Source organism: Buceros rhinoceros, unplaced genomic scaffold, assembly GCF_000710305.1.
Source record: "Buceros rhinoceros silvestris isolate BGI_N320 unplaced genomic scaffold, ASM71030v1 scaffold35967, whole genome shotgun sequence".
Lineage (NCBI taxonomy): Eukaryota > Metazoa > Chordata > Aves > Bucerotiformes > Bucerotidae > Buceros > Buceros rhinoceros.
The window spans coordinates 36116-42509 of NW_010421086.1; the positions used below are offsets into that span (position 1 = coordinate 36116).

General features: G+C 52.0%; 1 protein-coding gene across 1 annotated transcript in view; it reads left to right on the plus strand.

Annotated features, from left to right (window-relative positions):
* The window catches only part of SMARCC1 (SWI/SNF related, matrix associated, actin dependent regulator of chromatin, subfamily c, member 1), a gene marked incomplete at its 5' end in the record, with an annotated part of 43911 nt that overhangs the window by 35307 nt on the left and 2210 nt on the right, over positions 1-6394 (plus strand). The gene's annotated exons all lie outside the window — the stretch shown is intronic.

A 6394-nucleotide genomic window follows, 5' to 3' on the forward strand; every position in this document is an offset into this window, starting at 1 on the left:
CAGCCCCTTTCAGCACTGACAGGCTGCACTAAGGTTTCCCCGCAGCCTTCTCTGCTCCAGGCTGAGCCCCCCCAGCTCTCTGCCCTCTCCTCCCAGCAGAGGGTTCCACCCTCCCAGCATTGCTGGGGCTCCTCTGGCCCCGCTCCAGCAGCTCCCTGTCTCTGCTGGGCTGGATGATATTTTAGTGGTTTGCACTCTGCTGTTGTCTTAACATCTGCAGAGCTTCTCTGGTAAGTTTGAGCAGCTCTGAACTCCAGACAGGGATGTATTATTGAAGGTGAATTAATATTTGAAGGTTACCAGTGCTGCCGTGCAGAATGCTTCTCCTAGCTGGCGTGACACACCAAACAGTTTCTCGACAACGTATCTTCCATCCTAAGTGCTTTGTTGTAGGAAAATAATGGTGAGCCCTCAGCTGGGAGGTGGTGTGGGTGTCGGGCTCCGCAAGCCGGGCACGGTTCACCGTGGCGTTCAGAGGTGCCTGACTCCATCATTAGCACCGGGTGGATCACGCCAGAGGGGAGCGGCAGAAATGCAAGATGCCAGTGAAGTGGAAATTCCTTCTTTCCCCCGAGACACGATGCTGAACGAGTTATTGTGGTTAATTATTCACAGTTCTTGGCTATGGGTTGGTCTGCTGCAGTGCGTGCGGGGAAGGGACGTGCCAAAGGAAGGGATGTGGCTGGCAGGTTAAAGTACAGACTGTTGGGTCTTCTGCAAGCCCTTCCTGGTGGGAAGGAGCTCATCTCGCAGTGCTGCGGAGCCGCTCTGCTGTGAAGCCATCCGGCATTCCCTGGAGCGGTCCTCTGCTCCTTCCCCCGTCAGGGCTGTGAAACAACCATTCAGTGGCAGAAGGGCAAGATTTCACAAGGCACGTCCCCAGCGGAGGTCAGGGACTGTGCTCCTCTCCAGCATCCCGGCTGCCCAAGAGAGACTCCCTTCCCACAGCACTGGCTGCGTTTGCAGACTTCTCTTCGAGTAGTGCGTGGGGAGAGATGCACAGGAGGGTTTGGATCGGCTCCAAGCTTTGTGGAAACAAAAATGCTAAACCTGTTTCCCACTCCAGTGCCCCTCAAGTAGCTGATTTAATAGAGGCTTATTTAGTAGAGATAAATACCTTGGAGATCCTTTAAAGACCGTTCCTCATCCGCCTCGCCGTAATGGGCACCTGCAGTTGGCGGTTTGCTAATAGCAGAAGGCTTCGGAGCACGCCTTAGAAAAGGGCTACAGTCTCTAACGGGGAAAGGATTTTTTTAGTCTGCTAAATCTCGTTTTATTGAACCTTGTGGCTTTATCTCTCCTTGCGTCTGCTGTTTTTAAGTTCTCTCCCTTATGTAGGTCACACTTGCACATTTTACGCTTGAGCCGCTGTCTTGAAGTGGCATCTCGTGTAAAATGAATAAAAAGCCCGATCCCTACAGAAATAGGACTTCATTTCTGCTGTAGTGGTAGTAGTAAGTTCCTCTTGCTTAATCCCACTTTGGTTGATTACTGCTCAGCTTCAGCATTTTGGGTTTCTGGTGCGTGATAGGATTGTTCCTCTGCAAGTACCCTAAGCTAATTTTAAGATAAAATTGCTGCATATCATGTCAGGAAGGCAAAAAATGGGCAGCCAATCTTGTTCTCAAACACAGAGAAGCTTCTCAGCTTCTGGGTGTCTTCAGAAAAACTGCAGCACCGATGAATTTGAAATCTCTAGGATTTAAGAAAGAAAAAAAGTTCTACAGACTCCTTGGTCCAGGTACGGGGGTGCTTCCCAACGAGATTTGGCCTCATGACACCCTTTGAATTTGTGAAGAAACAACATTGGAAAGTTGATTTAATTTCTGTTTAGTGGTGATTTTAGCTTGACAGTGGTTGATTTAGGTATGAAAAACAGTCTGTGACTCTTGGCGTAGCCACCGGCGTGACAGCTCTCCTCTCCCTGAACTTGGCCAGTGCTGGAGCCAAACCTCATGTGAAGCTGCTCAGTGTGTAGTAAGTCTGATCCAGCTTTCAGGTGTTTCAGAAGAGGCTTTTTAATATTAATCATTTCATTAGTGCAGAGAGAATCTTGCAGGCCTGTGGCGTTAGGAGGAGGGTGGCCAAATGATGCTTGGAGAGGCTGAGGCTCCTGGCAAGTGGCAGCTCCCAGGCTGGGGCTCTCTCAGTTCCCAGCTTTCCCAGTCTTCTCCAACACAGCGGTGTTCTTCCAGTCTTTACAGTTTTATTTCCCGATCAACCTTCATTTTGCAGGTGAACAACATCCCCCGTAGCTGTGAATATCTTCTCCTTTTGCTGCGAAGCCCTCTACGTCTTTGGGCTGTGTTTTATCTCCAGTTTCTTGTTCAGCTGCTGCCCCAGCAGTGTGAGTTGCCCTGTATCTGCTTCCACATGGAGCAGCTGCAGTTGTGTCTGTTTGGGGGGCTGAAAATGGAGGAGTTCAGTAAAAATAAAAGGTCTACTCCAGCTAGAGTTCTTAAGAGCACAGTAACGTTGTCGTGATGTACCGAGCGGCCGCTCTTCTTGTGCGGTACCTTTCAGAGCAGGCGCAGGAGGAGGGTGAGGGCAGACGAGGAAGCAGCACTCATGGCACTGATCCAGATGCAGCCATGGTTTCCAGTGTCCAGCTCAGTACACCAGCTCCCGGGCTCTGCTCTCCAGCAGGCTTGACTTTCCACGAGCAGGGTGGGTCAGCCCAGAGGTTCACATCGCTCCCTCTGATCTGACAGATCACAGAGGCTTCCTGGAGACTGGAAGAAATGGGGTAAATGCAGATCAAGCCTTCCACAGCCATACTGCTCGAGCCTTTTGATATGTGGCACGTAGGGGCTGCTTTAGACTGGTGTGTCGTAGCCACCACTTGTCTATGGAACAGACCCAACCTGCAGCATTCTTCTGTTCTGGGCTCTAAGGAATAGCCCATACTCGCAAAAGCAGCTGCTGAAGACACCGGCTTCTCTTGGAGGACTTTTTGCACAGGTAAATGGAGCAGAAGAATATAAATTTTTCCTGGAAAGTAACTACGTTGAGTTGAAGTTGTCAGGATGTTTCATAAGTGGAGAGAACAGAGTTACCAGCTCCTGAAGAGACCGGATCCACTCCTCCTCTCCTCTCGATGGAGATTGCTGGTGATACCGACAATTTTTATGTTTGTTTTTTTGATATTTCGCCCAGAACTTGCAGCATCTGAAATTCAGCTGTTTCAAAGGTCTTCACGTAACATGTGGCACGTCAGAAGTTCCCACATCTGTCTTCTGCAAGTTGGGGAAAATTCTGGCTTCCGGAGCTTGCCCGGCTGCCCTTGCACAGCCGTGTGCGGGGCACAGCCATCCTCCAGAGCTCTTCTCTTCGGTGAGATCCTGCATACCCCCAGGCCAGGTTCTGCCTCGCTGGACAGAGAAGAGCCGCCTGCTTCTTGTCTGCCTGCTCTGCCCCTGTCTGAAGCTCCAAGCTGACATCTCCTAGAAGCTCAGCACTAGCACGGAATTATGAAGACTCTGAAAACGGGCAGTTTGGGGCTGTTGGCAAACCCATCGGCATTGTCTCTCGAGAGCACTGCTCCTGTAGCTCAACCCGCTTCTAATACTAACAGATTACTACATCTTTAAGTCCCAGCCTGCGCCTGGCTGTTGCTTTGGGTGACAGTGTTGTCGTGTTGCCTGCCGTGGCCTTTCTGCCCTCTCCTCATCTCGGAGTGAGCTGCACCAAACCAGATGCCAGCAGCAGTGAATTCATGCCGCATCTGCTTAAATCTTTGGTCATCTGCATGTTGCCGGTTGATACGCTGGAGGGCAGGGCTGCAGTTCAGGAGGGCCAAGGCAGGCTGGAGGAACGGGTGGACAGAAGCCTCGTGAGATTCAACAAGGACAAATGCAAAGTCCTGTACCTGGGAGGACTAACCCTGCGGGACGTGGTGGGCTGCAAGCCAAGCATGAGCTGGTGGAGACTGGCGGCATCTGAGGCCGGGCAAAGAGGAACACTGGCAGCGGGTCAAGGGATGTGGTTGTCCCGCCAATGGCTCAGCAGTTGTTAGAGCACATCTTGGGTCTCCCTTCACTTAAACTGGAGTGAGTTCGAGACCAAAGGCGGTCCGACAGCCTGAGCACTTTCCCATGGAGAGGCTGAGGGAACTGGGCTTGTTCAGCCTGGAGAGGAGAAGGCTTCGGAGGAACCTACCAGCAGCCCTATGATACCTCTGAGGAGGTCATCGAGAAGATGGAGACTGGCTTTCCAGCGAGGTGTGGTGGGAGTAAGAGACATAAGCTGAAATGTGAGAGATGAGGAGGTCAAGCAGTGAAACAGGTTGTACAGGGAGGCGGTGCAGTCTCCGTTTCTGGTGCTTTTAGAGATCGGCCGGGTCTTGACAAAGCCTTGAGCAACCTGGTCTGACCTCGAAGCTGACCCTGCTTTGAGAGGAGGTTGGACCAGAGACCTCCTGAGGTCCCTTTTGACCTGAGTTACTCTGCAATGGAGCTAACACCTCAGTCCTTTTGCAGCTTGGAGGAGGAGGGGAAGGTGAACAGGCCACAGTGAGGAACATCCAGCTCGGCTTGCCTGCAGAAGGGAAACCAGACCCTGGAGCTCTTGTGTTACGGGGCTGGGGTCACCTTGAGTTACCCACAAAGGCGTGGCCTGTAACTGCAGGAAATGTCTTGTGTTTCCTCCCTCCTTTAGGCTATTGAGGCTTCCAGGGGGCTTCCTCAAAACACCTGCACCATCACCAAAGCAGAAGGTATTTTGTTAATAGTGGCGACAAAGGAGGAGATTCGAGGCTTAGTTGTACGCAGATTTTCTGGTTGGCTGCTGCTCTTTAATACATAGTGATGGAAGTGCCACGATGTGTGCTGCAGGCCACCAATCCTGTCATCAAGCAGCGTCGCGTTACACATGGACCTCTTGCTTCAGCGACCAGGAGCTCCCATATTACGCTTTCATGGTTTGATGCTTCAGGGCCCCTGGGAAATTTAAGGAGGTTCAGCACCTCTGCCAAAGAGCTCCAGGATGGACGAAGCCACTGGGCTGTGGTTGGATTCTTTTGCACTGGGACTGCTAGTGGTTCCAGTTTCAGAAGCAACTCTTGTCCTCCCTGGCCTTTCTGCAAGGGCAGCCTGTCGCGAGCTGCTTGGTGGTTTAAAGCACCGTGGAGCTACAGGCAGAGTCCAGCAGCCGAGGGCTGGACAAGCTACTGAGTGCTTTAGATATCCACGGTGAGCATCTTCTGGAGGGACGTGGCTGAGCCAGGGCAGCTGGTGTGGTTAGGGAAGGCACCAGGCGTGAGGAGCGTGGAGCAAGTTCATCTCTGTGTGGTTTTTTCTTTCTCAGCGATCGTTCCGTAGGGATTCCTGCGTGTCCGGGGTGCGCTTCAGCGGTCCCTCTGGCTTTCTGCAGAAGCGTTTGGGATGGCTGGTGGTCTCCACCTCTGTGAGAGCGTGGGATGGGGCTTCAGTGGCGTTTGTACAGGTGTTAAGCTCCCAAAGAGCTGGGTTTGCTCTTGATCGCTTACCCTTCTAGGTCGTGTATTCCCAGGCGTTCAGACGTGGACAGGCTGCTCTTTCCTCTCTGTCTCCTGTCCAGGCTCTGCTGACTTGCTGCTGGGCCCAAATGGTCCTGCCCCTGGCCAGAGGATGCCGCTGAGAGCGGCACCTCCTTGAGGCAGTACCTTGTGAGCTGGGGCAGTTTCCTGAATCCGGAGCCAGATCCAGAGCTCCCGCTTCCTTGGCTTTATCCACCAGTGTGGCTGTGATGCTTTTCTTTTAATGGACGTTCAGAGGCTTTTTTTGTTCTAGGGTTCTGTCATCCCACTTAAATTCACTCTCTGAAGGGAGTTTGTGCAGTCCACACCTAACAGCTGCTTTCTGACTGAAATACTAGACCTTTAAGTGTGTAAAAGTAATTGGATTATGCAAACTAATCGCTTCAAATGAGGTTTTAAAGCGTCAATCAGCAAGTTGTAGGTGCCCGAAGCTGGGCGGTTCTCAACGGTTCCTTTATGCAGCTGAAGCACAAACGTGAGGAGGACGCACGGAAACCCTCCCTCACGCCACAACACGGCTTTTGAGAGTAGAAATTTCTGTGCAGTCGCATTTTTAACTGTATGGTTTCAGTTCTCCCGTTAAATTAACCCACATGGCTGCTCTTTTTCACCAAGTGCTCTTACCTCGATGCCTTGTTGTTCTAGTGCAACACCGACAGTGGTGGGGGGGGTGTTACCTTCTGCTTGCGTCTTCTGCTGATGGTTTTGAGAGGTGAGCCGCGCCCCGTGGCCCTTCCCAAAGGGCGTGTGTTGACTTGGGGGGATGCGTTTGGAGCGTGTATGGAGCTGGCTCTCACGCACAGAGACTCTTCTCACTGCCTGGAGAACAGCTAGACTCTCTCTTTTCCTTCTGCTCAATTCAGTGTTTCCTGTGAGTCT